At 30.8% G+C, this 21,515-nt stretch overlaps 1 long non-coding RNA gene across 1 annotated transcript; it reads right to left on the reverse strand.

Annotated features, from left to right (window-relative positions):
* Positions 1–11,627: 11,627 nt before the first annotated feature.
* Positions 11,628–13,687, reverse strand: LOC139522397 (uncharacterized). The gene is made up of 3 exons (XR_011664417.1): positions 13,657–13,687; positions 12,786–12,924; positions 11,628–12,072 (listed from the first exon to the last, which is right to left on the reverse strand). It is a non-coding gene; the product is annotated as an uncharacterized lncRNA (long non-coding RNA).
* Positions 13,688–21,515: the final 7,828 nt, after the last annotated feature.

A 21,515-nucleotide genomic window follows, 5' to 3' on the forward strand; every position in this document is an offset into this window, starting at 1 on the left:
GATTGATAGTTTTTGGCAATCAGAATCCATTATATCAAAATAAAATATGAATATTCTTTACAGACTATTGAACAAATGAAGGATCATACAATAAGTTTGGTATTTCAAACCTTTTCCCGCACATGAATGTATTGATTTATAATAGAATTTTATCAAATGAAGCATCGGCTTAACTGTACAAACCAGGTGATGCCAAAGAAGTTGATGATATCCTGTTATTGTCATGTTGATACTAATCATCCGAAAGATATTAGCTGATAAAAACAGGATAAATTAGTGTTGATTGAAATATATTGATATCATTGAAAATGTCAAGACTTAATGTTTATTTGCAACATGCAACTCGCCTTCATGATACGAATACTACATTAGAGGTTGTGTCTTATTTCGGTTTACAAGAAAACTAAACATAAATGTGAATAACAATAGGTATATCAATGAGAAAAGGCGAGTTATATTTTAATATTAAACAGTCTATATGAATACAAATAACTCTTAACGACACACACTTTTCGGAAGAGTTTGGTCTTACTCCTCAACCCGACCAAAGAGCACCCGAAGTCCACAAATGGGTATTTAATGCAGCGAGAAAATACCGAACCCGGAGTCGTGCTTTGCTGGCCCCTAAACAAAATTGTATTCTAGTTCAGTGGTAATGGATGTCACACTGTCAAACTCCGAAATACATTAAAGAAACTTAAGAAAAAAAAGTATGCACTCAATGCAAGCACGAGACAATTGCGAATATTTGCTGATAAAATCAGTTAGCGATTGTTGACTTATATAAATTGATACTGTGAAAATGTCAAGGTTTTATGTTTATTATAAGCACTCAATTTGCCTACATCATGAATCACATATTCCAGGGGAGAGTGTCTTTTATCTTTTCACAAGAAAACAAGAAAACGAAACATGTAATATGAATTTTATTAGAAATATGAATTATTGTCCTGGGATTTGTGCTATCCGATTTATTTTATAACCTTTTAAAAACATCAATATCTGATTTTTAGTTTGTCTCATATTATAGTGAATAAGACACCATCCACGTTATAAGAATGTGAATGAGTTTTAGTATCGTTAGAATGATTTTCCTGACATAGAAATGCAAGTCGTCCATGTAGTCCTCAAGACAATATATTAATCACGAGTATATAATTACATGAAATGAAAATGTACATATTTTTTTCCCAAAGTCCTTTAGTTTTTAAAATATTGAATAACATCGAATAAGTCCTTGAGTTTTTAAAATATTGAATAACATTTAATATCCATCTGCCAAAGCTACTTCTACCATTTTTCCTATGTCCTGCACCTGTAAATATACCTTGAACTCGATCATATAGCAACTTTCTATCTTAATCGATCATTATAGAGTTAACTATTAAGTCAGTCATGTTTAATTTATCTGACAGTGTAAGCCTTTCTGACGATTTCCTTTAATACTATGTACAGAATTACTACACTGCGTCATTATTGGACATCTTATATAAATACGACATATACAGTTTCACACTTCTATAATAACATACATCAAAACATACTTATCTTTATTTTTTTCTTTCAATAGCATTGGTCGATTTGTCGTCCCTCTTTATTAATTTACCTGAGCAGTGTATTAAACTAATTATTGGGCAAATTTCATGATGAAAAATTGAAAAAATGATAATGGTAGACAGCAACTGGAAAGTTTGTGTTTGCAAGTACAAATACAATAAAACATATTTGCATATCAATTATTTAAACAGTCGCATTGTGTTTTATTTAATCTTTCTCTTCAGTATTGAAACGATAAATTTACATTCTCGAAAAAAAAATGAAATTTCATATAAATAGACATTAATCTTCATTTCCTACACAGTATGCAATTTTCTATACATTTGGTATTGCTTTTTATAACAAATTATAATGACAAATTGAAATAATATCCTTTACGTTAATGAATAGTATGTTTTGATAAATGACATACAATTTAAAACTTTACAACCTTATGAAATAAGATAACATGGTATTCGTTTATCCGGAACAATTATCTTAAAAACGATCGTTTTACGTAATAAATTTGCAATAAATGTTTTTTAATATTTTGTGTTTTTATCCTATTAGAGACTTACTTTGAAACCAATTGTATCCTGATTCAAATATAAATTGTAATTACAGATTCTGTATTTCAAATAAAACAAAATTTTAATCACTGCAACTTTCGAATAACCAAACAAAATTGCTTTTTCATGTACTTTCTTTTTAGTCATCAGAAAAGAACGCCATTATATTTTTTTATGATTATTTATGATGTTATGGGAAAGCAAATTAGGTCAAACAGAAGAGTAAACCAACTTTTATTTCTAAAAATCATACCAGTCATTAATGGTATACTGTAGAATAAGGTGAACATCCAAATAGACGAAAATACGCGTTCTTTGGACATGGATTGCGAACCAAGATATCTCAAAATAAGAAGAAAATAAAAAAAATATTTTCAAAATCTTTAATTTGGTGAATATCATTGCAAAATAAAGTGTTTTGCTACTTAACGTTATTAGTGGGACATGGGTGAAAAAAATATTTAAAGGCTTAAATGCAACGTTACAGTACCCAAAATTGCATTTTTTTAGCAAAAGTAGCAGCGAAAAATCATTATAAGTTTTCTTAGGGACTAAACATTTATACATTTTTTTTTATTTGACATTATGTAAGTCTTTCAGATCGATATACAAATATATCACAAAAAAAGTTAATCAACAGATGATTTATACACTTGAAAATGTCGATACGCGAACTCCAAAAATTGTCATCTTTTAAAAATGAGCAAATGAAATAAGATACGAGCGTCAATTCTTTATAAAATGAATAGCAAGCACAGACTTATGTCAAATTGTTCTAAATATTTAAAATAGATCAAAATAAAACATCAGTTATTTAATTGTGAAGGATGTAAAGTTAATCATGGTACTCCTCATTACAGAACTATGGATCGTTTTAAGGTCGGTTCGAACCCATTTTTCTATGATTTAATATGGATTAAAAATTAAATTGGTGGAACTATATGGTAAATAAGGAAACATCTGCAAACTAAACACAGGATGGAAACTTTTGTCTGTATCATAAATAATTGAAGGCGGAAAAACTATTAAAATAGGTGCATTTTGGGAACCAACACGTTAACCATTGAAATCTGTAAAATTTCAAAATTTCAAAATGAATAACAGGAAATTAAAAATGACCAACCACTTAAATAAATAATAAGACAAGGTTAATATGTAATTTTGTTTATTTAAGATGGTACATAATTATATAAGTAGATAACTCTGTAAAAATGAGCTGAACGTTTTAATTACGTTCTATTGTTAATGAATTAGTGTTTGTCTTACTTTTATTTTTAGAATTAATCAATGTTTTTTCTAAGAGTGTGTGGTTTTTATTTTTTTGAAATTTTCATAATTTTGACAAAAAATGAATATTTGGTCAAAATCTTGAAATTTAAACGAACCAATAAATGTTAGTCATGGTGTTTTGTACAACTTTAAAGTAGCCCGTATGTTCATTCAACATGAAAACACAGTTTAAGACAAACTAGAATATGTCCGTAATTATTTAACTACGTATACAGTATTTTGATTTCTATATACTTTAACCCAATTCATCACCATACATATCGCTTTAAATGAAAAAATCTGTCTCCAAAATTATATCTGATATTACAACATAATTAATTTTTATTCATAAACCATAATATGTCTAGTTTATACGTATATCAATGAAAAGAGATAGATTGTGTGAAAAAGTCATCAAGCCAACAGAAGGATGAAAAACATAACCTTTTTTTTTGTTTATAGATATCAGCAGTTATAACATATCAGCAGTAATGACATATATGCAGTTATTTAATATCAGGAGTTATTACATAATAGCAGTTATTTCCGTCTTCAGCAATAAGTTACTATCCACTTCATGTGTATGTATTACTTATTAATCAACCAGAAGTAGGAAATATGTATGAATAAACAAAGAATATATCGACAAAAAGAGGGACGAAAGATACAAGAGGGACAGTCAAACTCATAGATAGAAAATAAACTGACAATGCCATGGCTAAAAATGAAAAAAATACAAACAGACAAGTTATAGTACACAAGATACAATACAGAAAACTAAAGACTAAACAACACGAACCCCACCATAAGCTTGTAGTGATCTCAGGTGTTGCGGAAGGGTAAGTAGATCCTGCTACACATGTGGCACCCGACGTTTTGCTTATGGTAATATGTAACAATCTATATCCAACATATAATTACTGAAAGAACAAACCCATCAATACAATACGTCTGTCAACGATGACCTTTAGATGCTGTCGTCAACGCCATGTTGATGTCTGGTCGATTGATGTTTCAATGCCAACCATACCAAACCCTCTTGATTTTATTAGATGTCAACAAAGACATCAGCTGTCAGTATCGTGATTGAAGTTCACATTTTATGAAGAGTTTATGTTTATTATAAATCCTCTTTGTAATATAGATTCGTCAGCAAAAATATTTCTTGTTAAAAGTTACAATATGTTAGAGATAATGGAAGGTCACAGCCAATATTAAAAAATAAAGAAGGACAACCAATAAATGAAATAGCAAACTTATTTTTGTTAAATTAAAATCAATTATAAACTACGGGGGTGTTTTACGACCTTGATTAACCACGATGGTCCCACGCGCAGTTTTTGAGCAGAACACTACGCATTATATATATATTTTGAACCATGATGTTCAATAAAGTTCATCAAACGGATATTGCATCTAGATTTTTCTTCAGTAAAGGATTATGTAGGAAAACATAAAAGATAAAAGATGAAAAGATACTGAGGTCAATTTCCTATTAGAACAAGTATGATTAACACAAGGATGGATTAAAACACGACATTGTTTCTTGAAGAGAATAAGGACCTCATTATAAAAGGAAGTTAATACCATATCAATGATATTACATGAGTTAAAAATACTCAATATTGCGAATTAAGGGTGATGTTTTATCTTATAAAATTATGGACTATAGTAATATGAACAGTCACGTTTTTGCAACGTGGTTGGTAGATTGATGCTTGATTTATGTCGTTCTGCGGTTATCGCTATAAAATTGTGTTTTTGATAAACATGCACATTATTTAAGATGCATTTTCATTCTTTGATTTAAACATTGGTTTAAAAATAAAAAATATGAAATCAAAAATATTCTTGCTGTTTCAAATAATCATGAAATTCATAAAAACCACATGTCAAAAATGCGCTTAACTACAAAATCTAATTTGTTGTGCTTAGCTTTCGACCGATCGTACGTTTTATAATAAAAGTATCGAAAATAAAAAGTGGGGAGATGTCTGACAATTTCAAGCTTCATAAAGCGTGAACATGTTACTTCTCAGTTTTTATCTGTTGAGACTTCTATGTAGTAATAACAGTACTTTGACGTCCATCAACGGACTTGCAACACCGTCTTCACAGGATATCGGTAATGAAAGCATGACCAACATATTTGATTACGTACGAACGTTTTTTATAATCCATATACTGTATTACGCTGTTATAAATATTAAACAAAAATCTATAACATTATACATTGTATTAATAAATTTACCGAAAGCAAACAAAGATGTTGGCTTGCGTAAGAAACACAGCCATTTAAATAAGAAAATAAAACCATTGATCTGGCATACCGTTAATTACAATAATATCCATGATAATTATTACCTTCCAAGTAACGGAATATAACTTTCCCATGATGACATGACACGCAAAGATCTTTAAAATGTATACATGTACCAGTCTTCACGTCATGAAAAATTGATTTTGTCAAGATGATTTCTATGTAGGTTTAGTACTTACTTCTTAGCCTTGTTCTACAAATAAACATTTTATTTGAGCAGTTAGATTTTGTTTATTTATTCAGTAAGGTATTTTATGCGTCACTTCATGAAACTAGTGCCTGTCAACATCTGATGTTTATTTTATGTGGTCATAAATTGATGCACAATGCAACAACAAAAAAATAAGTAAACAATACTTTCCGTCTGTCTTATCGTATATGCGCTATGAATTTGTGTCCTGATTAATTTTTAAATACCATTTCCATTCTTTTTCATTAAAATCCGACATACTTTTTCACAAAACTCAACGTATCCAATGCTACAATTATCACAAACAATTATCAGAACCCCCTACCCCCATTTTGATGTATACGTGTATTCGATAGAAAGACCAGCTAAAATAATAAGATTGTTATAGTCATATCAACATATTTAGTATGTGAAAAGCAACATAATAAAGCAAAGAAATAACACTTATATAATAAATAACACACTGAAAAAAATAATAATACTTCTGCCCTCGGTACTGAAAGGAAGGTTATTTAATGTTAAAAATACTTGAAAAATGGTGCTAACTTCGCTATTGTTTTGGTCGTCAAACCGATTCAATAGTTCTGTCATTGATATATTCATCTGAAGAATAAACTGACTTTTAGCTTAATACATAATAAGCCGAGTATGTGATATGAGTTTTATGAATAAAATTGAGAATGGAAATGGGGAATGTGTCAAAGAGACAACAACCCGACCAAATAAAAAACAACAGCAGAGGGTCACCAACAGGTCTTCAATGTAGCGAGAAATTCCCGCACCCGGAGGCGTCCTTCAGCTGGCCCCTAAACAAATATATACTAGTCCAGTGATAATGAACGCCATACTAATTTCCAAATTGTACACAAGAAACTAAAATTAAAATAATACAAGACTAACAAAGGCCAGAGGCTCCTGACTTGGGACAGGCGCAAAAATGCGGCGGGGTTAAACATGTTTGTGAGATCTCAACCCTCCCCCTATACCTCTAACCAATGTAGTAAAGTAAACGCATAACAATACGCACATTAAAATTCAGTTCAAGAGAAATCCGAGTCTGATGTCAGAAGATGTAACCAAAGAAAATAAACAAAATGACAAAAATACATAAATAACAACAGACTACTAGCAGTTAACTGACATGCCAGCTCCAGACTTCAATTAAACTGACTGAAAGATTATGATTTCATCATATGAACATCAGGCACAATCCTTCCCGTTAGGGGTTTAGTATCATACCATCATAACATATATGAGAAGAACATAACCCGTGTCATGCCAACAACTGTTTTAAAAATGTGTTTAGTTCCGATGCAAAGACCTTATCAGTGACTCAATATTAACGCCAAAATATGCAATCTTTAATGACTTGACAACAGTATCGTAATTATATCCCTTCTTAATAAGTCTATTCAAAGGTTTTGTAAGTTTCTGAGGTGAATACTGACACCTTTGTGCTTTATAAAGAATATTACCATAAAAAATTGGATGTGAAATACCTGAACGTATTAGAAGTCTGCATGTTGAGCTATATTTACGAATGATGTCTTTATACCGATGATAAAATTTAGTAAATGTTTTGACTAGTTTGTGATATCGAAAACCCTGGTGTAATAATTTTTCAGTAATACATAAATTTCTCTCGTTAAAATCTAAAACATTGTTACATACACGAGCGAATCGTACAAGTTGAGATATATAAACACCGTAGGATGGTGACAAGGGAACGTCACCATCTAAAAACGGATAATTAACGATAGGAAATGAAAAATCATCCCTTTTATCATAAATTTTAGTATTCAGCTTTCCATTAGTGATATAGATATCAAGATCGAGAAAAGGGCAGTGGTCATTGTTAGTATTAGCTTTATTTAAAGTAAGTTCAACAGGATAAATTTCATTAATATACATACTGAAGTCGTCATTATTGAGAGCCAAAATATCATCCAAATATCTAAAAGTATTATTAAATTTGTTTATCAGATGTTGTTTCGATGGGTCTTTGCTTATTTTTGTCATAAATTGTAACTCATAACAATACAAAAACAGGTCCGCAATAAGTGGTGCACAGTTAGTCCCCATTGGAATTCCGATAATCTGACGATATACGGAATCCCCAAAGCGAACAAAAATGTTATCTAGTAAAAATTCAAGGGCATATATAGTATCAAAGCATGTCCAATTAACATAGTTTTTTTGTTTATTGCTACTAAAAAATGACCTAAAAGAGTTTGAACATATATATTCACATTCTGATTTTTTGAATGCCCATTTAATTAGGTGTGTGAATTTTTTCTTAATGAGAATGTGAGGCATGCCTACATTGTAGGGCAAGAATCTATTTTATCATTATTTACATTGTGATGTCTATAACTTGATAAAGCAGTCATACGACAATGACATACGCTCATGTTTATCGTTGACTATTCCATAACTGTATACTTTTAGTATATCTTCCACGATGCGATCAATCGATCTAAATGACAAACAAAAAATTCTTACTGGATTTACATATTACTGTTCATTATATAATTCCCATAGTATAAAATTGAGAACGGAATTGGGGAATGTGCCAAAGAGACAACAACCCGACCATAAAAAAAAACAACAGCAGAAGGTCACCAACAGGTCTTCAATGTAGCGAGAAATTCCCGCACCCGGAGGCGTCTTTCAGCAGGCCCCTACACAAGTATATACTAGTTCAGTGATAATGAACGCCATACTAATTTCCAAATTGTTCACAAGAAACTAAAAGTAAAATAATACAAGACTAACAAAGGCCAGAGGCTCCTGACTTGGTACAGGCGCAAAAATGCGGCGGTGTTAAACATGTTTGTGAGATCTCAACCCTCCCCCTATACCTCTAGCAAATGTAGAAAAGTAAACGCATAACAATACGCATATATAAAAGTGAAAGACCGATTTGTAATTTAAGTAAATGTAAAACATCGGACTCACAACCTTGATGAACCATACGGATGAAATTAAAGTGGATTTTATTCGATGTAGACGTTTTTTTTTTAATGTCGGTAGTCTATTTGCAAATTACTGATTTAATGTTGTTATTACACACTTTAAACACAAGTTGTTTCCAGTAGCAATTTGAAGACTTGTTATTAACTAGACAAAATGAAAATCCTAATGAGTTGAAAAGTTATAATTATGTAGACGTTTAAACCAATTATTAAATACCAACAATATCAAAAGTATTCAGCTTGACAAAAGCTGTAATTTGCAAAACTAAAAGATTAAAAAAAAATGGAAAATTTCACACATAACGCAGATAAATGTACTCTTGCTTTAGCTCTTTATTGTCAATTCAAATGTATGTTCCTTCTAAACGAAATAACTCATTCAAATGAATTAATTACAGAATTAGTAAATTACAAGTAGTATTACAAAATACCTGAAGTATACGAAATTTCCGGAAAAAGGAAAGACATTTCCTTTTTTAAAAAGATATATCCGAAACTATGTACACATGATGTACACCATCAAACACTAAATACAACGACTACCAGCAACCTTTTTAATTACTAATGTTTTTCAATACAACAATTTCGTTTTCTTGACCTGTCCAATACATTAGTGTGAGTTGAGAGTGATGAAGAAAGGGTTGCTCTGTGTACAAGTTGTCGCTTTAATTTCCCGTCGGCTTATACCTTTCGTACCACTTAACTGAACCTTTACGATATGACATATGACTAATTTTGTTGTGGTCCTTAAAATAATTTAATGGATCACTTTTAGATTAAATCCTAAGCTAACAGCTTTTACACGCATGCATTATTTTACGAGTACAACAAATAGATGTATATAGATAATACAAGTCATTTAGAAAATAAACTCAAACATTTCGTTTTCGTTTTAATAAACTTTTCAAAAATCGTGGTTATACTAAATCCATCAACACTGAATGACATAAAAAACAACAGTTGCTTCATTTATTAAAGAGTCATTAGAACTATGAAAATGAGATCAATAACTGTTTTTAATCTGAATATAATTACTGTCGACTTTTTCTTATGTTTTTTTTTCTATGTATTTGTTTTAACAAAAATTATTTTTTGTTTAGTTAGGAAATAAAGATATTAATAAATACATGAACATTTAAAACAAAAAATTATAATCTTTTTTACAGAATTTATCGCTCTAAATATATGCAAAATTGGCAATATATATTTTTCCTTCCATTTCAAATGGAAAAGGAAGGGATAAAGATTTTATAAAGATGGTATTCGGCCCATAATTAGCGAATATACAACAAGCAAAATTATTTACATTTTTATCAAGTATTGTAAGTAAGGGGGTCTAAGAGTTCTTACTATGAAATAAAAATCCGCAAAATATTTGAGGTTAACAGTAGAGCTGGGTTACAGTGCCCCCACTATTTTGTCCTCAAATGCCAAATAAGGGGTTTAAATAGTATGTAATTTTAAGAAATCTATATAGTATAATTTACTAATCTATCTTTTAAAAGGAACCTTACATGTAACCTTGTAAAATTAAACATAAAATATAAATTGTTTTTTTGCTATTCTATTTTTAGAACTGTGTTATTGTTACTAATAATAGAAAAAGGAGAAAAGTCTAAAATTTGTCAATTTCATATCATCACTAGTTCAAAAGTGAATATTTTAGCAGAGCATTAAAAAATGACATTTAAATTAACTTTATATATTGTTCCATCCTAAAAAAAAATTTTAGAAACTTACCGTACCAATTTCGAGAAATTTTGATTTAGAATGTCAAGGTCACAGTTCGTAAATGGAGACTTGGTATCCCTGTTCTGATGTTTTTTGGTATAATTTATGTAAATCTTTAGCAAAACTAACCATACTTCATATAATCTTATAATAAGAATAAACTCCGCGTCGCCAGGTAAACTAAATTTGCGACAGTAAAACTACCGATGGACGTCCTTAAAGCTTCAAATACAATACAGTTATCTCTTAATTAGCTTCAAACTTGAGGTCAAAAGGTCAAAGGTCAAGGTAATTTTAGGACCTGAAATATGAACATTCTCTCCTTTTTGCTTATATTTCAAAAGTATATAATAAAAAGAAGATGTGGTATGATTGCCAATGAGACAACTCTCTACAGAAACTAAAATGACACAGAAATTAAGTTATAGGTAACTGTACGGCCTTCAACAATGAGCAAAGCCTTTACCCCGGAGTCAGCTATAAAAGGCCCAAAATGACAATGTAAAACAATTCAAACGAGAAAACTCACAGCCTTATTTAAAAAAAAATGATCAAAAAACAAATATTTTACACACAAACAAACCACAACCACTGAATAACAGGGCCAGGCTCCTGACTTGGGACAGACACTTACATACATGATGTGGCGGGGTTAAACATGTTGGACAATATTTATGGTTTTGCTACATGTTTTCGATTTTGTTCAATGTGCAACACCAGACATCACATAACAGCATTAGGGTTCAAACTGAGGATGCATTTTCTTATATTTCACACCAGCATTAACTAGAGCTCATTAAAAAATACACCATCATTCCTGTTCAACTTTGAACTCAGTTAGGTAAATTATCTCCCATGAAATATTTCAGAAAGTGTTTATCATACTTCATGCACATAATAAATAATTGAAATAATCTTCTTCAATGATATAAATAAACTCTATCACATTTCAATATTTATTTGTACATTATCATGAAAGTACAAAAATCAATGTATAACATGGTCATGATGGTTGAAAGGATACAAATAAATATTACCATATCTATATATACAATGTACAATCAATATTAAATCTTTTGAATATTAACGTTAATCAATAAACCATGACAATGAGATCAGGATCAATCATACAGTATACCAAATTAAGAAGACCTATTGCTTTTTGAATCTGATACATGGACTTGACCATGGGTACATATTTTTTTTTCACCGATCCATGAAATGTGGTCAATGTCAAGGGAAAACAGTTTTACAGACACGAGGAACTTTTAATTCATGCTCATTGCAAGTATAGATATCATATTATTCATAAGAGAGAGAATTAACATTAAAAACATTAATAAAATTGGTCAAATCCCACACAATTCCTGTTATGTCTTCAGCCCCTGATGGTATTGGAGCTTTAAGTAGACACATTATATCAATACTGGCTGCCAGTTTCATATTCTATCTCTTTGATATGAGAGATAACATCTTGCCTAACTGGAAGTAAAAAAGAAAATTCATCACAAATTAATTAAAACTTTTAAATTTAGCATTCTGAAGAAGAAAAATATCACTATAGTATATGGTTGAAAGCAATCTGACTACCAAATGTGTTTATGTGTTACAACACTGAGGGATGTTCCAGAAATAAATGTAGGGGGAGAGGGGGTCAGAAGACACTTTTTATTTCACCCCCACCATGCATAATCTTTCATTTGTCATTTCAGTGCCTTTAAAAGCTGAATATGCGGTATGGGCTTTGCTCATTGTTGAAGGCCTTACAATGAAATGTTGCTGTTAATTTCTGTGTCACTTGGTTTCTTGTGGAGAGTTGTATCTTTGGCAATCATATGACATCTTCTTTTGTATATAAATAGGGGTATTAAAAAAAAATTGTAAAGTTCTAGATTTTTTTTTTCTTTTTTTTAATAGAAGTCATTGACTTTCAAATATACACTACGTATACAGCTCAGGTGGATTTTGCTTGGGAGTGGGCAAACTTTCTAGCTTGTCAACACTGCCCATCCATAGGAGTGGGCATGCAATTTCTTTTGTTTAATCAATTGAAAAAAAAGCAGATAAGCATTATATATCAATATTTTAACAACAAAGAGATTATAGCTGGAGTGGGCCGGTGGAAAAAGCAAAATCCATCCAGGCTGATGTGTAGCACTGTTCAAACATAATTGATTAAATGTTAGCTAACATACTCAATCAGTTGTTTCAAAGTCCATTACAATGAAGGATGTATATGTATTCATCAGTACCTCAACATTTGAAAATGTCTGCTTTGGTGTGGCATTTGGTATCTGGTGGATATATCTGTATCTTGATCTCACAGGCTAATTTCTACAAGAAGCAAATTATAGTTTAACAAATATGTAAACAGCAGAGTAATCTGAGTTCACTTAGTAATAGGCATTTTTAGTTTGATAATGGGTAATGTTTTAATAAAGTTCAATCTAGTTTATCCCTGGCACATTCTGTATGTGCCTGTCCCAAGTCAGGAACCAGTAATTCAGTAGTTGTATTTTAATGCTGTATAACCAATAATTCAGTAGTTGTATTTTAATGCTGTATAACCAATAATTCAGTAGTTGTATTTAGTCTTCTCCTTTGAATTGTTTAAATTTATAGCTGATTATGTAGTATGGGTTTGTCTTATTGTGTAATGTTGTATGGTGACTTAAAGTGGTTCCTTTATATGTCATGTGAAGTACATGTTTTGGGGAGAGTTTTCATATTGGCAATCATACCACATCTTCTTATTTTCAAAATGGCTTTGTACCAATGCAAGCATTATGAATATTTTATCCAACTTTATAGATTTAATTTTCAAACTCTATCCATTATAAGATAAATCATGGACAAATAAAGAAACAAATAGACTAAAATTCTGATAGTACTAAGTAGTTATAAGCTTTTAAACAGGTTAGATAACTCTATAATACATGTAAACATGGAACATGTACATATGTGTTCATGTTTCATATCTATCTTTTTTAAAGACGAGGCATATTTATACATTATATAACAATTAACATGAACATGTATCTTAGAAAACTGCTCTAGATTTATTACCTATGCCCATCTGTGTTTGTCTGTGTAGTAGAGATTTCCAATAAAATGACTTTACTCGACATAACCGACCTAACTCAACGTATTTCGTCCTACTGCATTGAAGCATGACGGAGTGGAGCATACACTGCATGCATGTTTTGCTCTTTGAACACGCATTGTTTGCTGGAATATACCGTCAGTAAAAATCAACCCCAACTAATTTTTTTACTCTTTAAATATTTTGTCATTAAATTTTGAATGATTTTATTGACACAAATAATATAATGGAACAAGTAAATTAGCAACTTGTAATCAAACACACCCATCATTTCTTGTCATTTCACTTGACCCATATTTTAGTTCTTCTCAAATTATGAATTTTAAAAACTACCAAGACGAAAGTTAGCATGCAAATATTAAAATAACGAATTCCGAAGCGAGAAGGTTGCTTTTTTATTGTTTTAAAAAGATTTAACGTTTAAAGGTGTACTCGACTTTTAAAACAAAATAATATTTTTCTATAATTTAATTGAAGATAATTTGATGTGGGCAGAAATTCATATTTTTCAAAAGTACTTTTTCGTCATTACCTATACCAATTTATGAGGCGAGGTTTTTGTTTAAGTATACCTAAACTTGCATCCGAGGATACAGGGGTAGAGGGCGTACTCCCCCTTTTCGATCGCACAATAAGTTTTAAAATCCATATCATTTTTAGCGTATAATTGTCCAAATTGTTTTTTGCATCACTCCGCTCGTCAGTATAAATTCAATTTCAAATTTCAAAATATCTTGGATCCGGCCATGATCACAAATTGTATTGCACGAAAAAAAAAAAACTTAAATGATTGTCGTTTGACTTTGATAAATACTTTTTAAAAACAACAATGTCTGAACATTAGGCATCTAGCATGTGATTTAAAAGTTTAAGACTACATACTGAATTGGATTTTTTCCTGTGATTTAGTAGCTCACTGAACACAGACATGTGGTACTGACGTGTAATCTAATGGACACATGGGCACTACATAAAATCTGCTAAACAGTTATGACCAAGATACTCTGTACTTTTGACATGACAAAAGGTCTCGCTTTTCTAGACTGTCTATGAATGTTTTATTCTGAATTTGTGATGTACAAAACAAACAAGGTGTAGTATGATCGCCAATGAGACAACTCTTCACAAGAGACCAAATGACACAGAAATTTTAACAACTATAGTCCAACGAAGGGCTTTCAAAAATGAGAAAAGTCCATACAGCATAGTCAGCTATAAGAGGCCACAAAATGACAAATGTAAAACAACTAAAGCTAACAGCCAAATTAATGTTAAAAAAAATCAACGAAAACTGAACAACAAACTATAAGCACTGAATTAAAGGTTCCTGACTTGGGACAGTCACATCCGTACTAGGACAATGGTGTAACAATACGACATAGTTGATCAATATTATAAACGGGATAATTATTCTTTATTTATCAGTTGTAGTTGTTTTTAAAATAGTGTTCAGCAGCTGTGGATACTATCATTTCGGTACATGAGCTGATTTGGAAATACTAGAAATGGCTAGCTGTTTTTATGCTTCGTTTCAGTCTTACGAGTCAATCCCTTTCTTTCTGTTTTAATTGTGACATGATCATTTGATAAACGATCTCCATTGGCTTTAACTTGGATATTTATAAAAACTATGTATCATAGAGATGCATGCGTAAAATAAGTTCTCGACATAATCTGGCTAAAATATCAGATACGAATTAAGCCTCACGTTATACGTACGACGAAGAAGCCTACAGCTATATATAATACATGTACTTACGACGAAGATTAAGCCTCAAGCTATAGTACTTATGATGATAATGATACTGATGTATGTCTTATATCCAGCGACAAATATTACATATATATTGAGGATGATGAAAATTAATTATAATGATAAATACATATACCTTTTGAAACATGCCCGACAATTAAGAGTCGCATTTTCATATGCTAGGTAACAAGAGAGGGGTAACCACTATAAAGACACACTAGTCTTTTTACGAGTAAACCAATACCTGCTCTTGCTCGTGAATGAATCATGCTTGGTGGAGAAGCCGAAAAATAGTCTTAAAGTCATTTGATCAGGGGGTCCAACAAAATAATTGAATTTGTATTCGAGGCTAGCCTGCTACCAGTCAATCCCATATATACAAGTATATAATTATGAATATATAATGTTTGTTTTTTTTCAGTCGTGTAACACCTTCACTGGTGATCCTGTCATTGGATCTGTCGCATAGTTGTCACTTTTATATATATATATATATACCTCCAAAGCGGGACAAAAATTGAAACTTAAAATTTTCGCTAACTCAATCAATATATGCGATAGCTTTAAAATCTACTTCTAATCGGATGAATACGAGTAAAAAGAAAATTCCCGTAAAGACTGAAGTGACATTATAGTTGTCTCAAAAATGTAACAACTATGTAAATAGACATTCTCATCCACTTTTAATCTGAAATACTTGGCCTGGGTACAGGATGTTTTTAGCCAACTACTATGTACTATGATAAGTTGATAGTTCACTATCCACAGTGGTCAATGCAGATTATTAGTCATCACTTGCTAATCAAGTACAACTTCCAAATTACAATCTATATAACGAATTGGTGTACATATTTATTTACACACATTATTATCAACTACAATTTTCTTTTTTTAATGTTCGTTGACTTTCATTTGAAAGAAAAGTATATGTCAACTATTAAAATTAAAAGAAGTACATGACCTGTATTAATGTTTTTTTTTTAAAATATTCACTTCCCGTTGACGTACGTTTTCCCTGTTGATTTCTTTTTAGAAGATTGTAAATTGAGGAGATTAAGTGCAGAAGAAGAGAACGTTTAAAATGATACTTAATAAAGTAAGATGCAATCCCAGTCATCAAATTTAACAGAGACACATTCTGATTAACATTTTGAGTTCATTTTTTTCTGAAATTACGACAAAATCTATATAAATTAATACCCACGGAAATTAAATATTATAAAACATTAAAAATCGAAAAGAAGAATCTATCTGATAACGACAAACAAAATCAATACAAATATCAAATAATAAAAGGTTCATTAAATTTTGCAAAGATAAGTATATCTGAAAATCAAAGTCATTGTCAAAACCATGAAAGACAACTCAACTGAATCGTATGATAGGTAAAGATACGTATATATACGTGGTCTTATGACAGTGAAGTTTAGGCGGGAATCTCAATAATCACGTGATATATAAAAATCATGATTTCTTTCGTTTTTCATCATCTTAGAAATATTTGATATTGATAAAATTTATTATGAATGGATTTCATAGTTTAGGAATGCTTAGTTAAAACTTGAGTAACGCATTTAACAAAATCAATTGGTTAGCAATAACCTGTCCCGTTACGTGCGTTCGTCGAGTTAGGTACGTATGTCATTTTATTGGAAATCTCTATTAGGTACATGTAAATGTAGCATAAGTTCTCCACAGTCATTAACAAGGTTAATTAGCATCTCTGAAATTGAAAAAGTTCCTTGTCATCATTGATACATTGATCATGTATGTACATATAGATATACAAATAAAAATTGGTTATACAATGTACATTGTATCTATATAAAGTTAAGTTCAGACATGTTTCAAATAGTTTTAGGTACAAACATTTATTTCATTCATTTATCAATGACACTACAACAATTGACAACAAAATTGCTATCAATCTGAACACAAAAAAAACCCTGTGTATTAGTTTATGAAAATACACACGATTAGTCTTTATACATGTATCATGTTTTGATTATTTACTGACCCTTAATTTACATTTAAATTAACAGTGACAGATGGCAGAAATACATATACAACTGTACAAATTACAAGGTACATGTATCTTCATGATCATATAAATGAAAAAAGATAATACATGTATGCTACATTTCTTGGGATGGCAATCAAAAATATCTCAGATAATCTGCAACTTACCTAATCAATTGTGTTTTTTAGGTTTGGAGGGATTAATGTCACATCTTTAACAAGGATGGTTTCTTTAAAGAATGAAATATAAATTTCTCTTACAAAAATGTTCTTCATTTTGATAACACATAGATAAGGAATGTATACATGTATATGTAGCAGTACAATGTACATGTACATCATTTGTACATGTATGTATGTACAAATGATGTTTGTTAGTTTGTAATACAAATTTTCTTACCAAATATTATATAATAAAGTGAAAACTGGACATATATTAAAAACCACATTACATTTTATAATATAATAATATTTGTTGTAAAAATGCTATTTGCCAATGTACATGATGTAATAAAAAGAATAAATAATCAAAGAATTCAAATATTGAAAAATTAAAGCTTTACAGCTTGTGATCTTACAACGCTGAAAATTTACTCAGGGACAATTCTCCTTGGTGAACTTGTGTCTTATTCGCTCAGTCGTGGAATATTTGTCTATATTTAAATTTTTAGACTAGTTATTGAATTAAAAAAAATAAGTATAGTATGGATATCAGATTAAAATGGGAAGTACATGTACATTGTTTTGTGCATGCAAAGTATCAACTTCTTCTTGCATTCATAGAAATAAAACAGAAAAAACTCCCAGATATATACATTTTACATGTATGAACGATCAATTGTTTGTTTGCTCTTCATTTATGTTTCTTTGTATCCTACATCATGTACATGTACATGAGCATTTGACTTTTAATCAAATACTGATTAAATTATTAGATGCTTTTTTGATGGATATTATCAAATATATTACTATAGTCATGCTAGTATATACATGTATCAATTAATTAGTGTTGTGGCAGTGTCTGTGTCAATGTGACAAGTTTACAGCAGATTTCAGTCAGTATGTAGCTAATTGTAATATCTTTGGTTAGCTTGCTTGTTAGCTGAACCGTGAAGTCATTGTTAGATAAGGTATACTACCCTCCTTTTAAAGTAGCTTAGTCCTACAAAGAGATAGATTGGTTATCTGTTGGGCTAGTCTACTATTAAAAGAGGGTAGTTTACCTAACCTAACAATGACTTCACGGTTCAGCTAACACGCAAGCTAACCAAAGATATTACCTATAGCTTCATACTCACTGAAATCTGCTGTAACAGCCATTGATGGTGCATGCTACATGATGATCATACATGTACACATTGTAAGTGTACGGTACCATGGCAATTCAACTTTTGAACATGTTGAAGGGTAGCCTTCGCCATGTTAACTGGAATCCCTCAATTATTTGATAGCATGCATGTTTTCCTATTTAGTTCTACTGCACTTTTGTTTAATGCTTTCTTGCAATTTATTATTGTTATCAATATGTTTGTATTTGTTTTTTGCCTTGACTTGGGTGTTTGTTCCTAAATAATTACAAACATATAAACTTACCGACCTGGATTATTTTTTAAATAATCATTTTTTTCCATACATCTATCTAGTTAATGGCTGTTGCCAGACAAGCTGGTGTCGTGGGGCATAATTAACATGACAATGTTGTCCAACTCAAGTTTTAAAATGTTTGGATTTGTAAATGCAAATTACCTGGCACCTTGTCAAAGTTTTACACTGAAGCTTGGCATCAGCTTGACCTTTGGTTTACTAGGTTCTCCATGTTAGGAACCATAAGGAAGTCGGTTCAATTACATCCAGATATACACTTTACATATGAATACAGAACTTTAAAACATAAAAATGAACGATCCATTCAAATCGTCTCCCATAGCAGATCACCAGATGAAAAGAACAAGTGCGTGATGTGTTTACATTCCTTCTATCAACTTATCTTCCTATGCCGGTACAACATATTTGACAATTAGTTGCATCCAAACTACACACATTATTTCCGCATCACGATAAGACAAAGAGACTTAAATCGGCGTACTTGTTTTGGTAAAACGCCTTCGTCTGTCTTGGCAGCCGACCAAGTCGTCCATATTTGTTTCCCATAACTTCGGTTTCCGGATTGTCAAAATAGTGGACAATTTATAGAAAAAATGAGCGTTTACTCTATAGTTAATGAAAATATACTTCAATTAAGCCTTTCTGATAATTTAATCGTCATTTTGAAAATAATAACTATTCTTTCGCTTACTAGGCGGAAAATACCGAGGTGTTGAAAAAATTGACACCTCGGTAAACTCCGGAAAATTTTCCGTAAATCTTTATTATGGGTCGGATACCTTAGATATACATACATGTAAGGGTTTGTATATCATGTTGTAACTCGACACAATTTCACGAGTGCAAGTACTCATGTATTAAAACTTGCATGACTGTCATTTGATAGATCAGTAATTATATCAATACCACTAGGAAATTCAATTAATCTCAGTAAACGAATCACATGATTCACAAAGCAGATTTTATCCTGACTAATTGATTATGTCTCATTCATACATATCAATTAGAATATTTGAGTACTTCAGTATTGCATATTCTTTTTCCGTACATTGAACTACAAAAATAAAATAAAATCTAATTATAAAAAAGTAAATCTACAAAATAAAGAAAAATGTAATTAACTTGGAAATAATACATCACTATCGATTTGTTATTATGAATGAGTTTCATTTGTTGACTTGAGGCCAATCTGTGGCGTGGGCGTCATTGAATAATCGGGTCTTGCTGTGACGCATAATATAAGAATTGTGACGTAGAAATGTACGTGAATGTGCACGAATTCAAAAGTCGTCTACTAAGATCTTTAAAAGATGTGATATGAGAAAACCTCAACCTTCAGTTTATCTACATACATTTTATGGGTCAAAAGATAACAAACATGACAAACAGACAAATACAAAACCATCAGTCGTTAAAAGAAACAAAAGCAAAACCAATGAAAAAGAAGAAAAATGACAAATAAATTTAAAGTCTTCATGACGCTACATATGAAACTAGGGTCACACAAAACACCGACATTGATCTCAGCTGTTTCTGACGGATTAACATATCCTGATGCACACGCGATTCCCGCCATGTAACTCATGGTAGTGAAAATTCAGTGATGTCAAAATTCGTGCAAAAAAAACAACCAACACTTTAATTTACTTTGATACATTGTATATTGTCGTAAATGGCTTTACTATCAATAGATGTTTCCCCAGCAAAACAATACCTTTAGATTATATCCTTTAAATAAGTATAATAAACCGAAATTATTATGTTTAATTGTCCTGTTGGTTGTTGATCTGGCATTCCGTTAATTACAAGAGTATCCATTAGAATAATATTTAACTTCTACATGTAATATAATATAACTTTCCCGTGACGACATGACACGCAAAGATCTTTTAAATGTATACATATACCAGTATTCACGTCATGAAAAATTGATTATGTCAAGATGTACATTGTAGATATAGTACTTACTTCTCAACCTTGTTCTAGACATAAACATTTTATGATATTTGAGCAGTTAAAATTTGTTTAATTATTCAATAAAGTATTATATGCGTCACATCATGACATTCGTGCCTGTCCACATCTGCAGAAGAAACATCAGGTCCAGACACGTGTTTCGACTTGTAGTCATAAATTGCTGCACAATGCAACTACAACAAATAAGTAAACAATCTGTGCGTGTGTCTTTTCGTATATGCGTTGTGAAGTTGTGTCATGTTTACTTTTGATATACCATTTTTATTCTTTTTCATTAAACTCCGATATAAAATGTACACTCAATGTATCCAATGCCTTTTTTTTATTTAAGTATGGCATGCAATAAATGGAAAACCCGCTCCTTGGTCCACACGTGTATTCGCTATATAGACATTCTTAAATAATGACATAAATAAGATCTTCAAAGTATATATAAACTTATTCATCTTCATGACAAGTTTTTTCAAC

The sequence above is a fragment of the Mytilus edulis genome, chromosome 5 (genome assembly GCF_963676685.1).
Source record: "Mytilus edulis chromosome 5, xbMytEdul2.2, whole genome shotgun sequence".
In the NCBI taxonomy this organism is placed as follows: Eukaryota; Metazoa; Mollusca; class Bivalvia; order Mytilida; family Mytilidae; genus Mytilus; species Mytilus edulis.